The 12,924-nt window shown below is 33.8% G+C and overlaps 1 pseudogene; it reads right to left on the bottom strand.

Moving 5' to 3' along the window:
• Positions 1 to 7,142: 7,142 nt before the first annotated feature.
• Positions 7,143 to 7,729, bottom strand: LOC141513584 (peptidyl-prolyl cis-trans isomerase H pseudogene; annotated as a pseudogene).
• Between the last annotated feature and the right edge of the window lie 5,195 nt (positions 7,730 to 12,924).

The following is a 12,924-nucleotide window of genomic DNA, read 5'->3' on the forward strand; positions in this document are numbered from 1 at the left end:
GTGGAAACCTAATTGTAATGTAATTCCTGTAATATACCCAGTTAGCACTGAGCACAATTTAGAGTTCCCTACCTGGAATTTGGAGAAAGCCATGCTGTTATCATAATGAACCTACTGCCTTGCTGCTCTTGTTTTAGTTTGTGATTTTATTTCTCAGGATGAGTCAGATGAATGCTTCTAAACTTCAAGACACATGGCAATGCTGTCATAAGTTTGCAAATTAAAATGACTATGACTATGACTTTGAGTATTATAAGCTGTCTTCATAGTTTTGTTTGATTTTTAAAATATGGAAATCCAATGCTACTAAAAAATGTGGACAACTATCCACTTTAAATAAGATTTATTTTTATTGCCAAGCAAATCATGGCAGGATTAATTCAAAGACCAATCTTAGTTTACTAAAATAAGGTTTCATGAATTAAGAGTTATGTTTCTTTGTGGGAACTTAGTCATATTTAAAATAGATTAATAATTTATTTGACAATATTAGAAAGCAAAGTGGTAAAGACTGAAGATAGTTTTTTTTTTATTTGTTTCGAGTCAAGGGACACAAAGTTAAAGATTTAGAGTTACAAGATATCTTAAAATCACCTTGTCTAAGTCCCTTACTTTACATATGAGAAAGTGAGATACTAAGAGATTGTAACTTAACCAAGGAGATACTTTTAAAAAATTTATTTTCCCATAAATACATGATAAAACAATCTTTAACTTTTTTAATGTTTTGAGTTCCAAATTCTATTGTTCCCTTCCTGAGATGGTAAGTAATTAGATATAGGTTATATAATGTATTATTTTAAAATATTTCCATTTTAGAGAAGATACTTAAATATATTTTTCTTAGTAAAAGTGCTATTTTAACTTTATGTCCTTTGATATTGTGGATCAAGATTTCAACCTAACCCTAGCTCTTAATTTCTATAGTCTTTGTATCTTTTTTCAAAGACCCCTTAATGATGAGTAACAACCTTTTTTCAGCAATCAAAATATTAGAAAATTCCCTGAAATTGAGACTAAATCTGCCTCACACTCATTTGATACACATTGCATCTAATTTTGACATCTGGCATCAAGCAGAAATATTAAAATGAATTTATATACAACATAAACATGTTTTAATAATGAAAAATGAGATATTTGTTCAAGTCAAAGTCAAGAAGCTTGATAATCAAATTTGAAAAAATTTTCAGTCCAACTAATGTTTTCCTACCTTCCTTCAAATTCCAGCTTGATTTTAATTTTCCCAATTCCTCTTAGTTCTAACTTTTTTCATTATTTACTATTTATCCTATATGTGGAATACTATACATAATTGTTTGCACATTTGTCCCTTATTAGATTATGAGTTTAGGAATATCTTCTGTCTTTCTTTGTGTCCTTGGTGCTTAGCAGAGAACCTAAAGCATATTAGGTGCTTAATATTTTTTACTAAATATTTCATAATGGGTCTTTTAGATTACTATGTTTTAATTTTCCTAGCATTAATTATCACAAAAATGATAAAATGACCTTTTCAATCCTCTATATAACAGAAACAGGATAAAAAGGAGTGCAGTCTTAGATTATATTTCCCTTCACAATATCTCTCATATTTATCTTCTTTATTTCTCTTACTTAGGTATTATACTTGAGGAAACTTTCAGAACTCAGTTCTAGAATACTGCAATAGCCTTCTACTTGATTTCCCTTCGTTTATTTTTTACCCCTTTGCCAAAAATTTCTGTCTAAAATATAAGACTAATCATGTCACTGGGGTATCTAAGGTGGCATAATGGATAGAGAGGTTAGCCTAGAGACGACTTATTTTTCTAGGTTCAAACCTGGACTCAGACACTTACCAGCTATTTGATGATGGGCAAGTCAGTTAATCCTGTTTACATCAGTTTCCTCCATTATAACATAAGCTGGAGAAGGAAATGACAGACCACTCCAATATCTTTGCAAAGAAAATTCAAAATGACTTGGACAGGACTGAAGCAATTTAACAACCTTATTACTCCTTAATAAATGATAGTGCTTTTTATTATCTCTAATCAAATAAAAAACTGTATGTTTAGCTTTTAAAACTCTTTACAATGGAATAGTTCGGTGGCATAATTATTTGAGTGGCAAATTTAGAAAGGGAGTTTTCCATTACTGGTGAGCAACATAGAGTCAGGGCTATAAGAGACGTTAGGAGCCAAGCCCCTCATACCAAAGATGAGAAATCTTAATCCTTCAGCAGTTAAAGGACTCCCACTTCTCTCTTCTTTTTCATCTCCAATTACTCAGGTGCTTTCTGTATTTTTCTCACCATGTGAGGAAAGCAAAATCTTTGTCAAATGAATGTGTCCTTACTCTTTTCCTGAAACAACTCCCTCTCATTATTCAAAGGGTCAAATTCTATCCACTTTTTTTCCCCAACAGATTTTTCCCTCTATTTTTTCACTCTTTCACTTTTTAAAATCTCTCTTCCTCTATTGGCTATTTTCCCCTCTGTATTTAGTGAAACCCATTCTTTCCTATTCTGAAAAAATCCTTCATTTGATTCTTCCAATCTTGATAACTGTGATTCTAGTTTTCTTCTTCCTTTTATAGTTAAACTTCTAAAAGAGTATGCCTAAAATAATCATCTCCATATTCTCTCCTCTAAGTTTCTTAACCTGTCCAATTCTCTGTGACCCCATTTGCAGTTTTCTTGCCATAGATACTAGAGTGGTTTGCTAAGGATACCAGAGTGGTTTGCCATAGATACCAGAGTGATTTGCCATTTCTTTCTCATTCATTTTTTTAGATGAGGATATCTAGGGAAATATGGTGAAGATTCTTTCCTAGAGTCATAGGGCTAGTAAGATCTGAACTCTGGAAGATGTATCATATCCATTCCAGACCCAGTTGCCCTCTTAACCCCTTAACAGTTTAAATTCTAGCTTGACTTCACTGAAAATCCTCTCTAAAAGTTATTAATAGTCTTTTAGTTGCCAAATCCAATGATTTCTTTAGTCATCAACTCTCCTTGAACTTGCATCGCCACCATTCATTCTGTTGATCACATATATCCTCCTTGATATTCTCTTCTATTTTAGGGCACCTTTCTGACTGACTGCTCCCTCTCTGTGTTTTTGTTGTTGTATCTTCCTTCAGATAGCTCCTATTAGGATTTTCTTCTGGACCCTCTTCTTCCACAATATTAATTCACTTATCATTTCTATGCTGATGATTCACAAATCTACCTTTCCTGTTCTGTCTCTCTGCAGTCCATTTGCATCTCAACTGCCTTTCAAACATGTCAAAGTAGAGGTCTAATATACAGCTTAAATTCAATAATCCAAAACACAACACATTATCTTTCCTCCTAACCTTTACCTTCCCAGATTCTCCATTGTTGTACAGGGCAAAATTATTCCTCAGGCTCATTGAGGAGTCGTTCTGTATTTTTTACCATATCACTGTTCATATAAAAGCTGATGCCAAGATCTGTTGCTTTCACCTTTGAAATGTCTCTTGCATATACCCCTTTTACTTATCTAATGCTGCTACCACTATAACTGTAGGCTATCATCACATCTTTCCTTGAATATTGTATTATCCTGCTGGTGGGTCTGTATTCCTTCAGTCTCTCCTATTCCAATCCCTCAAATCTATTACTTTAAATTTATTTTCCTAGAATATGGGTCTGATCATGTTATCCCTTCCCCACTTAACTGACCTGTACATTTTGTAAATTGCAGTGACTCTGGAAGAAAATAGAAAATGTTTTGTTTGTTCAAATCTCTTCAGAATTTAGCCCCATCTACCTTTCCAGTCATCTTATGCCTTACTACAAGACAAGGACTCTGATTCAGTGGTAATGGCCTCTCATGACTCTGGACATTGTCCCTGGAATTTCCCTGTTCCTGGGAAAATGTACTTTTCTCTTCCTAACTTCTTTTAAATTCCAACTCAAATCACACCATAGGAAGTCATCCCCAATTCCTGTTAATTCCAGTGTCTTCCATTATTTCTCATTTATTATGTCTATAACTTGCTTAGTATATATTTGTTTGTATATTGTCTCCTCCATTAAATTATAAACTCCTTGAGATCAGGAGCTGTGTTTTCTTTTGTTTTGCCCCTGTGTTGCAGCCCCCAGCAATCTGCACTGTACCTGATACATTGTAGGAAGTCAATAAATGTTTGCTGATTGATTGTCTAAAGTTAACATTGGTAGTGAATATAACTGGAGTCAGGATGCTGGTTCACATCTCTAATCTCTAATGTCTCCTCCAATTTAAATAGTTAATTAACCTTTAAGAGTTCTTCTATGGATGAATGGTTCTAATTTCTACCTTCTGCATTATTTTAAAGCTATTTGCTTTTACACTAGTTTTGTATCTTTTGCTTTTAAATCATCTCCATTTTAACAATCTCTAACATTCAAGAGAGTCAAATTAAAAAAGAAAGGAAAAAAACAGCTCAACAAAATAAACAACCAAATTTCTGAGGTTAGCTACAGGACTTGGACTATAGTTCCAATTTTTCAATTTAGATTGCTATAGTCATTATGTATATTGTTTTGCTGCTTTTATTCATTTTACTTTGTATCATTTCATTTTAAATCTTTTTGTACCACTTTCTATTCATCATTTCTTGTAGCACAGTGACATTCCATTTCATTAATGTGCCACAGGCTAGCCATTCTCCAGTTAATGGCCAACTACTTTGTTTTCAGTTCTTTGCTACCACAAAATGTGTTGCTAATAATATTCTGGTGTTTATGGCAACTTTTATTTCCATGTCACATACTTGGCAGTGGAATTTCTGGGTCATATGGCATAAACATGTTAAGTCACTTCCATTATTTAATCTCAAATTGCTTTCTAAAAGATTTGTACCAATTCATAGCTCAGGCAACAATGAATTAATGTCCTTCCCTTCCATGACCCCTCCAATAATGAATATTCCTACCCTTTGTCATCCTTGTAAATTTCCTTGGTGTGAATTGAAATACCAGGATTTTTTTTTATTTATTTGTTTGCATGTTAGTAGTGACCTAGAGCCTTTTTTAAAAAATATGGTTGACCATAATTTGCAATTCTTTCTTGTAAACCTGTTTGCTTATAACTTTTTTAAAGTTATTTAGGGGTGGCTAGGTGGCACAGTGGATATAGCACTGACCCTGGAGTCAGGAGTACCTGAGTTCAAATCCAACCTAGCTCTGTGTATGTGTGTATGTGTGTGTGTGTGTGTGTGTGTGTGTGTGTGTGTGTGTGGCCTTGGACAAGCCACTTAGCCCCATTGCCTTGAAAAAACCTAAAAAAAATAAAAGTTATTTACTTTTTCATTCAAATATTATTGGCACCTTGAGGAATATAGAGTTGACTATAACTTTATCAAACATTTTCTAAATGCACTTTTAAATTCTATTCCAATAGGAAATATGCATTAAAATTATATTCAATGATAAAAAAAGAAAAAACTTGAGACACAAAATACAGTTTAAAACTGTATGAGACTGAGGAATATTTTAAAATTCAATTATTTACCAAATAAAATAGAAGACACAGACCTAGAGTTCTAGATGAACTCTTGTTAAAAAAAGCTTTGTCTTCATTGGAAGCTATTATTCCTCTGGGTATCAATGAAAAGGGTACAAATTGTCATTATTGCTATTTTAAAGGGACCATCATAATGTATCATATAATATGGATGCTTATAGGTATGATTTTAAACACATGATGGGCATGAGCTACTGGAGTCCTGTCATCTTGGAATACAATTCCTTATAGAACAAGCTGGAAGCAATCATCAATTCCATTTATCACCCATGAAGACAAGCAAAAATATTGGATGTGTGTCCAGAGTGCCATGGTGTCTACCAGCTTGCTTTATTCAACATTATTACTAAAAGAAAGAAAAGACAGTAAATGCCCTATTGTGTATAATATTGTCACAAAGAACTCGATATATAAATAAAATTTTATGAAGTTTTTAAAGAAGCCTATAGGGATAGCAGTCACCCTCTGTTTTCTTAAGATTTTCAATCTTGCACTAAAAATCCTGGTTAAGAGAAGTGGTGTAAATATTTGATCTCAGTAGTGCTGTAGATAGATGGACATTTAACATCTTGGGGTGATTTTAGGATACAGGATGATATACTGTATTATTTTCTCTGTCCCATATTTAATAATTTTTAAAAGCAATAATGCCACTTAAAGTTTCCTTTCTACAGACTCAACCATGTTCTTTATGAAAGCAGTTGGCCACAGAAGAAAATAATTGAAATTTGAGTTCAAATCCCAGGTCTTTGATTAAATAATGGTATAACCTTGGATAAGTCACTTTATTTCTCCAAACTTCAACCTATCTGTAAAATTGGGTTACTGCTTATGATTTTTTGAGCATAACATTTCACAAATTCTTTTTTTATCTAATTGAAATCTTATTTTTCCAAATATATGTTATGAAAGTTTTTTAGCATTCATCTATATCCACATGTATGTTTTTAGGTTACAAAATTTCCTGCCACCCTCTCCTCAGTAGTGAACATTTGGGTTAATATAAACATGCACATTTTTATTAAACATTAGGATTAAGGGAAAGAAATATAAAAGATGTTTTTTTAGAAAGTAAATGTAGTTTTCATCAGATTCTGATGGATTTTGTTATATTTTATTTTGTTTTCCTTCCTCTGGCTGGGGATAGCATTGTCCATACTTAGTCTAAAATAAAACCAATCAGAATCTGAAAAAATGATTTAGAACCTTTATTCAGATGATTTTATATGGCTTTAATTTCTTCATTTGAAAACTGTCTATTCATATCTTTTGACTATCACTTGGGGGAATATTTCACAAATTCTAAAGTCTGGTTCAAATATATTTTCTTTTTCTTTTTTTTTTTTTTGGCAACCAAACACAAGCTTTATTTACAGTTGAAAATTCAAAAATTAAAGGTCCAATCTGGGGATCACAATGGCTGGCGGGAACCGGGGGTGCAGGGTGGGAGCATCCATCTGAACGGGGCAAAAGGACTCCTCCAACAGGAGAAACGCGGCCTTCCGTGGGGGCCCAGGCCGGCTTGGAGCATTGTGCCGAGAGCCCCCGGGGCCAGGCCTGACCCTGGCCAGGTCTCACTTTCCTAGGTTGAGTGGTGCAGGGTGGTGGTCGGTCCTTGGGGCTACGCAGGGGCCGCGCCTCCCCTCGGACACCTGATTCAGCACTGATCTCCATTACATCTCCGCACACTGGGAGATGACCACAGGAAGCTTGGGCTTGCTGTTGGGTCCAGTGGGAACATTCTCAATCTTTCTCATCACTAGAAGTCCATCAATTATTTTTCCAAACACCACGTGCTTCCCATCCATCCAGTCACATTTGGAGCAGGTGATGAAGAACTGGCAGCCGTTGGTACTGGGGCCACTGTTTGCCATGGAAAGCAGACCTGGAGCCCAGTGCCTCAATTTAAAATTTTCGTCTGCAAATGGTCCCCGGTAAATGCTTGCAACTCCAGTACCATCTTCATTTACAAAGTCGCCTCCTTGGATCATGAAATCTTTTATAACCCTGTGAAAAGTGCTGCCCTTGTATCCAGTGGGGACTCCATCTTTCCTGCATTCTCCTGTGCAGAACTGCCTGAAGTTCTCGATGGTCTTGGGCACGATGTCCTCGAAGAGCTCGATCTTCATTCGGCCAACCTCCTGGCCGCCGATGCTAACATCAAAAAAGACGATAGGGCTGAGGGGGTTGGAATTAGCCACGGCCATAATCTCAGAGCGGAAGCAGAAGCGGGCCAAATATATTTTCATAAGAAATTTTCTTTGTCCATTTGCTCAATTATATTTTTAAAGGAGTTGTTTTCTTCAGTCAGTTTTGTGTTTCCTTTTCCAAACTGTTGTCCCTTTCTTGCATACCTCTCATTTCTTTTCCCAGTTCTTCTACTTGATTTTTAAAAGCATTTTTGACTCCTCCAAAAGAAGTTTTCTGGGCTAAAGACCAATTAATTTTCTCCTCTGGGGTTTCATATATAGATCTTTTTCCAGTGTCCTGATCTGAAATTATCTTTCTTCTTTATCCCCATAGTAGCTTTCTATGTTAGGGCTTTCATATTTCTTACTCACGGCTAGCCAAGATTGTGGTTTTTAAGATACAGCTCTATTCTTGAGTCACGGAGACATGATATGAAACATCTTTGTCTTGGGATTGAAGTCCTGCTCACTGTCTTTCAAAGTGCTAGGACCTTAAGTATTGGGGCATCCCCATTATGCTGCTATTGCCCAGTGCATTTGCATCAACTACTCTGGAGTTTGGAGGATCATCATTTGCACCTGCTGAATCAGAAACCAGGGGATGAAGCTGCTCTTGTATCTTTATAATTATGTGAAAATAAAAATGGATCAAACCCAACAACCCCTTCCTTCTTTAGATTATGTATTAAAAATAACATTAGATTAATACTTTCACTTGAAAAATCCCTGATCCCGGCTAAATGAGAAATCTTACCATTATTTCTTTAACTATAAATTCTCAATTAATGCCCTGCACTGAATTAATTTTACAAAATTTTTATCCAAAGGCTTAACTAGTTTTTAAAGGGAAATTTCAAATTAGCTAGCAAGCATTCAATCATAAAATAATTAAAATCATCATCACATTAGTGCAAACAAGAAGTAAAGGAACCATTTCTTGAATTCCTTCTTAATCAGGTAGAAAGTTAAATCCTATAAAGGATTGTAAGATGATTATGATATATCCACTAAAAGTTATGTATTGTATATATATATATATATATATATATATATATATATATATATATATATATATATATAATCCTTTTGTGGAATTATTCCATTATTCCTTTGTTGTTTGGAGATGCTACAAATTCTAAGTCATAATAGCTTCTGTCTAGAGAGATTATCAAATAGAGGCTGAATTTCTATCCCTTTGGATTTTCTCCATCTCTTTAAACAAAGATAGTTACAATACCTTAATTAAAAAGATTTATGCCTAGCATCATTGTTCTCAATACTCAGGAGTACTAATTTGTTTGCCCTTTTTGTTGTTTTTCCCCACTCAATACCAGGAACATGGTGACAGTTATACCACAACAGAAGATATATTATGTTCTCAAATTATGTAGGATTATATTTTTCAGAATTGCAAAGCTCAATTTTAGTGTTTTTTACACTTCATGTTACCTACATTTCTTAAATTTAACATTTTGCAATATCTACATATACTGAAAATAGCATTTGTATTTGGGGATCATTGAACCAGCAAGAAATATGTTCCAAGAGTGGCAGACATGTAAATGTTATATTAATTCTTATTCCCTTTTAAACTTTATGTTAACACTAAAAAATAAACAAAACAAAACAAATAAATAAATTCTCAGAAGCCTCCATTGTTGCATAGATTCATGGTAGAAGATCTTGACTTCTGATTATAATTGATTCACAGAGACCTTCAAACAGGCAGGAAATCAAGTATTTCTGCAAAATAAATCCCCCTCCCCTCAATTTTCATGGAAGAATACAGTTTATAAATGAAGAATATAGTTCAGATTTTGAAGATATCCTAAAGGTATCCTACCAAGGTTTTTTAATTTACCAGTTCCAGAGGAAAAATCTATGGAAAAGCAAACTGGAGAAGGGGTAGGAAAGAACTTTATAATATCAGCTGGTTTTCAAAAACAGTAAAAAAAAAAAAAAAAGAAATATGAATGACCAAACCATCAGGGCACTTCTGGCAGGACTATTCCTCACAGAATTGTTCCCTTGACACATTTTTCTTCTCACGCTATAGCCTCATAATCCCACTGCCGTGATTTGACACTCCCTGTCCTCCTTCTACCTTCCCTTTCCTTCTTCCTCTTTCTTTGTAGTGGCTGGAAAGAGCCAAGAGATGATTGTTTCTCCACACCCCTAAATCACCTAGTGGTTGATGTGCTAGCTATGGCAATTAACTGGACTGTTCTCTGGCAATGTTCCCAATATTCAATGAACCCCTGGAGAGTAGGATTTGTACCCTCATGCTCTTAACCAACTTCTTTAATCATATATAAAACTCAGCTCTACTTAAAGACTAAAAAGATTTATTAGAAATCAGAATCCTAATCATTTATATTTTTAAACTGTATATATATTATTTTTGTGCTCAGAATCACTCTTTCCTTACTCAGACCCCCAAAACAAAAACAAACAAGAAAAAAACAAAATGTGTCCCTTGTTTTCCATTGAGTTCAGTATTTCAAAAAACAGATGCAAGATCAATAATTGTCTGCTGACTTTATTACTAGAATAAAAGATAAATTCCCTCATCTAATTTCAGGTACTAAATCAACACATTGCCTGCTCAAGCTACAAAATATCACTTTTAAGATGCTTTAAAGATAGGAACTTCCAAATTTTCTATTACCACTTCATTCTGATTAGAAGGAAATATTACTCTGAAGTAAACTCTAAGCTTCCGTATACTCAAGTAGTCTAGGAATATAAGTACTGATTTTTTTCCCCAAATAATAAGGTATATATTTTTAAAGGTCCTTTATATGCTTTCATTCATATTTATAAAATGGTATGTATTAAAAACAAACCAAAACTTCACTGCTTTGTTTCACTGAACTAAATAGTTAATAAAAAATATATTCACCAAATATTTTGGAAAATTGTTTCAAACCTATTCAACATTTTTTAAATGAAACATAATCCAACTAAACAGTTTAGGTGAGGGTTTGGCATATATCCCTCACAGAACATCAGAAATATTTAATATTACAATTCAAGGAAGTATGGGATATTTTCATTTATTTTTAATGTTTAGGATTTTTATTAAGAACTATTCAAGTTCATCTGAGGATATTTTTTGCCCTAATCACTAACTCCTCTCTCCTGGACCCCTTTTCTGTCCAACTACCATTGTTTGACAATTATTAAATTCATTTCTCCAGGTAGAAAGAAAGCATATCAACCAAGTGGTATGATAACACTCAATTACTAATTTGAGGACCTAGAAGTATTGTTAGGTGTATTGTATTTACCCAGTGGTAGCTAAGTCTTCCTTTTAGATTCTACTCATTTCTCATACCTGCATTTTTTCTATGTTCTTAGACTGTAGTACTTAGATACAGCTCTTATTTGGAAGAAATCAAATTTTCCTAGTCCTCCTTCTGGCTCACATTTTCCTTTGTCTCCAAAGACACCTATAGTGTAGAAAGGACTTCAGAATGCATGACTGTGACATCAGACCTTGATCATTATGGGTTTGATGCAGAAAAGGGGCTGACCAGCATTTGGTAAATGAATTTTCTTTGTCAGGAGCTTCCTATTCCATTGAATGTCAAATCCAGTCTGACATACAGTCAAGCATGCTAGATGGATTTATCTATTTAAGAGGAACTTTTAGGGAAGAAAAGCTGTAGTTGACAAGAGCCTTCCTACAATTGAAGGCAGAAAATAGGAGACCAATCCTAACTCTGGCTTTGGATGATTTAGACCAAGGTGATTAGTACCCTTTTTTACAGCCACTTCCATCTGAGAAGATGACATTAATACCATTATTTTTCTGGCTAAATGTAATGTCATGTCAAATGAATAAATGAAATAGTACATGGAATTATCTAAGCTTCTTACAAGAATTGTTTTCTTGAAGTTTAAACATTAGAGCATTATTTCTCTTTTATCTTTCATTATGGTACTTTGACAGTTAATTTTAATAACAATGACCCTGAGGTACTTCAGGGTTTTTAAGGGGTTTCAGAATCATACAAAATTGACGGAATGACCATCATATAATTTTGATGTTATATAATTATGACCTTCTGATAAAAGTATGAAAATTAATAATCATTTGTATGGGATAGATACATGATAATAATATCATAACCAAATCAACACAACATAATTTTACATAGTTTAAAGTTTTCAGAACACTCTGAACACACACACACACACACACACACACACATATATATATATAATACACACAATATACATGTGTGTATAATGCATATATACGTATTTATGTTTGTGTTTTTGGCAGAGCAGTGGATAAGTTAAGAAGACCTTAGTTTAAATTTAGACTTAGGGTACTTCCTAATTTGTCTCATTTACATCAACCATAAAATGGGAGAATAGCAACTACTTTACAAGATTTTTATGAGAATCACATGAGATATTTATTTTAAAATATGTTTAGTATAATACATGATGCAAAAAAGTGTTATAGATTTGATGCTAATAATCATTAGGTTGGAGGATCGGGACCATATTTGCAAAAAAATAGTAATTCCCACATAAGGAAACCCAATCTTGTCCATGTAAATCAACACATACTCTACAACTCAAGTTCTTGGAAAATTGCCTAGAAAAGGGGCAACTAGGTGGTGCAGTAGATAGAGCACCAGCCCTGGAGTCACGAGGACCTGAGTTCAAATCTGATCTCAGACACTTAATAATTGCCTAACTTTGTGACCTTGGGCAAATCACTTAACCCCATTGTCTTAATTAAAAATAAAAAAGTTAAAAAAATAAAAATAAAATAAAATTGCCTAGAAAACTAAGATCTTATGACTTTATTATGGTCATCTGGTGAGAATGTATCATAAGAAAACCTAAATCCAATTCTTAACTATGAGTCCAAATCTCTATTAAGTATGCCAACTTTTGTCGAATTAAAATTTGCTGAATATGAGCAAAAGTGCTACAATTATGGAAAGAATATATTTGAGAACCCATTTGTGGAGAAGAAAGGAACCAGGAATAAAACCCATATAAAATTCTTAAAACATTACAATGGGAAATAAAAACTCAATCAAAATGTGTAATCAATGAAATGAAATGAGCATTCTGTCACCAGAGGACAGATGATGGAGTTTATTTTTTAATCGCTTGTCAGAGATTAGATGGCTAAAGGTACATCAAAAGACATTTTTAGCCACAGGCAATGTGCATGTTTGTTTCCTGAA

The sequence above is a fragment of the Macrotis lagotis genome, chromosome 1 (genome assembly GCF_037893015.1).
Source record: "Macrotis lagotis isolate mMagLag1 chromosome 1, bilby.v1.9.chrom.fasta, whole genome shotgun sequence".
Taxonomy (NCBI): Eukaryota; Metazoa; Chordata; class Mammalia; order Peramelemorphia; family Peramelidae; genus Macrotis; species Macrotis lagotis.